This window comes from Petaurus breviceps, unplaced genomic scaffold (genome assembly GCF_028583685.1).
Source record: "Petaurus breviceps papuanus isolate PSGF00001 unplaced genomic scaffold, PetGlider_PUasm1.0 90895, whole genome shotgun sequence".
Classification (NCBI taxonomy): Eukaryota; Metazoa; Chordata; class Mammalia; order Diprotodontia; family Petauridae; genus Petaurus; species Petaurus breviceps.
In genome coordinates, this window is record NW_027187372.1 from 26,582,003 (window position 1) to 26,585,125 (window position 3,123).

General features: G+C 45.3%; 1 long non-coding RNA gene across 1 annotated transcript in view; it reads right to left on the reverse strand.

Moving 5' to 3' along the window:
- Nucleotides 1–430, reverse strand: part of LOC138150925 (uncharacterized) — a 2,887-nt gene extending 2,457 nt beyond the window's left edge. The window contains exon 1 of the long non-coding RNA XR_011165690.1: nucleotides 285–430. This is a non-coding gene — a long non-coding RNA (uncharacterized lncRNA). The remainder of the gene's footprint in view (nucleotides 1–284) is intronic.
- Nucleotides 431–3,123: the final 2,693 nt, after the last annotated feature.

Below are 3,123 nucleotides of genomic sequence, written 5' to 3' on the forward strand. Positions count from 1 at the left end.
TCTCTCTCTCTCTCTCTCTCTCTCTCTCTCTCTCTCTCTCTCTCTGTGTGTGTCTCTCTCCCTCTCTCATCTCATCTCATCTCATCAGTTCACATGAATTCCATTATTATCTCTTTGAAGATCAGTATATTAAGTTCTAATAATTTCTCCTGAGCCCCAGTCCCACATCTCCAATTGCCTGTTAAATCTTTCCAACTGGAGGTACCATTGGCACTTCAAATCCAATGTGCCAAGGACAAAATTCATTATCTTTCCCCAAAAAAATCATCTCTCCCTGAACTTGCCTGTTTACTTTCCAGTAACCAAGGTTTAAGAGCTCAGAATCAGGCTTGACTCTTCCTTCTTTCTCACCCCATGCCTTACTAACCAATCAGTCGACACGTCAGGTTGATTCTACCTCTACAGCAAATCTCATATCTGTCTCCTCTCCAATCACTGGGCCCCCACCCTGCTTCAGAGTCCCATCACCTCTTACCCAGGTTATTGCAACAGCCTCCTTTCTGGACTCTTGGCTTCCAGGTTCTCCTTTCTTCAATATATTTTCCATAGTTTCCAAAATTACTTTCCTAAAGTACATCCATGTCATTCCCCTGCTTGCAAATCTTCAGTGATTTCCTATTACTTTCAGGATAAAATACAAACTCCTCAGCTTGTCATCTAAAAACTGGAGCCTATGTTCTATGCCCATCTCTATGTTTCTGCACAAAATATTCTCCAAGACTTAAATATACTTCATCTCTGCCTCTTAGAAACCTTACCTTCCTTCAAGGCTCACCTCCAATGGCAGCTGCTTCATGAAACCTTCCCTAATCCCCAAATGTTTAATGTTCTCTTCCTCCTCAAATTACCATGTATTTATCTGTATACCATGTTACTCCCCTGTTCAAGAATCTTTAATGGCTCCTTATTCCCTCTAGGATAAAATACAAATTCTGCAGCTTAATATTTAAAGCTCTTTATAATATGACTCTAGTCTATCTTTCCAGATTATTTCATATATACTACCCTTTACACATTCTACAATCCAACTAAATTCAACTATTTACTGTTTTCCATACTTAGCATTCAATCTCCCTCCTCCATGCCTTTACATAGGTTGTGCCTCATGCCTAGAATACATCCCCTCTTGGCTTCCTTCAGTTCTTGGAATCCTTAGCTCCCTTCAAAGTTCATGTTCCACTTCCTACAGCTAGCATTTCTTGACCTCCTCAGGGTAGGGATCCTGTAGCCTTGAGGTCATATGTGACCCTGTAGGTCCTCAAGTGCAGCCCTTTGACTGAATCCAAACTTCACAGGACAAATCCCCTTAATAAAAGGATTCGTTCTGTAAAACTTGGACTCAGTCAAAAGGCTGCACCCAAGGACCTAGAGGGCCACATGTGGCCTCGAGGTCACAGGTTTCCCACCCTAGTTATTAGTCCTCTGTTCTTCCTATAATTATCTTGTACTTGCTTATCTCCTTACATGTTGTAGCCCCCTGTAAGTTCCTTGAAGACAGGGACTGTTTTTTGTTTTCTCTGTGTATCTTTATCACCTAGCACAATGCTTTACTAGCATGTGATAAATGCTAACTGAATTGGATTGGTAGCTATGAGAGGATCCCCACAGGTGGGTGCCCCTCTTCCCCTCCACCTTGAGCTGGTGTCCCAGAGAATCTCCCCTTTCCCACTGAGGGCACCTTTCCTGACTCTTGTCCCAGAGGGAAAATGCTTGTTATGGCTTTGCTGAAAGTGATCGCTGAAGTAGCAAAAATCATAGGAACACGGGACTTAGCCCTGGAAGGAATTATTTGGTCCAAGTCTCTTTTTCATAAATAAAGAAACTGCAGCTGCCCCAACCTGTGTCCTCTGACTCCAAGGCCAATGATCAGTCCTGGAGATCGTCTCTGCCAGCCCTCATCAGATGATACAGGCGTTTCCCCTTTTAAAACCTCTCTCACTAAAGGTCTGCCTCTGGTAAGAGACACTTTGTTTGCTTGAGATACAGGGTTTTGGGTTTTGGTTAAAAAAAAAAAAACATTCTATGCATGCAGTGATAAGAGAAAGAACTCCTCCCAATAATAAGGGTCAGTTTCTCAAAAGGTTCCAAGCAGATCCCCAGTGCCTGAGGTCAGTCCATTAAAGGGACTCTTCTATGGAACGGAAGGCTTGGAGATCTTCAAGAAAACCGTATCTGGGATTAGTTTGTATGTATATGGGGTTAGATGGCAGAGTAGGGAGGAGTTTCGGGAGAATGTGCTAGGGAAGAGCAGGCTTCTCTGTGACTCCCTAGCACCATCTGCTGTTGGCCGGGGACACTACGGTGGCCCCTCCACCCCACCTCCATCGCATCTATTCGTTCTTCTTGCCCTCTCACTCACACCATCCCTGCCTTGCTCCCTCCAGAACGCCAGAATGTGCCACAAAGCCAGTTACTCCAACCCTTGCTCACACAGTCCTCCAGCCTTCAGCTTTGCCTGGGGCTGCGGTCCAGTTCCTCATTTTTCTCAGTCCCTCCAGCGCACAGACCCTGTCTCCTAGCATTGGTTCCCCAGATGTTCCAGGATGAGTTGAAAGCGTGTTTTATGAGAAAGCTCACTGGAAACAAACTGAGCTTGAATCCCAGCTCTAGTGATTTCCAGCTTGTGACTTGGGGCAAGTCACTAAAAAAAAAAAAAAACAGCCTCAGTTTCCCCATTTGTAAAAATGAAGGAAGACAGAGTGAGGTGATTTCTGAATCCTTCCTAGTTTTAGAACTCTACAAGCCTGTGAGACCGCAGAGTTCTCTAGCTAGCTCCCCAGAAGCAAGGATTCTGCAGGGTTAGGCAGTGGTGGCGTTGAGTAAGGAGGGTGACCAGCTGCAAAAAAAATCAAGCCATGGTGTAGCAGGGAGGAGAGAGCTGCCAGCAGAGGGCAGCTTGCCTCCAGCACCCAGGCCCCAGGGATTCCTCTGAGTCCAGCACGCTGCCCTATGTCTCCAGCTGGCCCTAGAGGTTCCCCATCCCCTGTGACCCCTGAGCATCACAGAAAACATCCAACCTGACCTTTGTGAGGAACCTGTGGGATAAACATGCCCAGCTTTTCTTTATATTGTTCCTTCACGTAGAACGCTCTTTCCTTCCTCAGTACCTCTTAAAAGATGCAA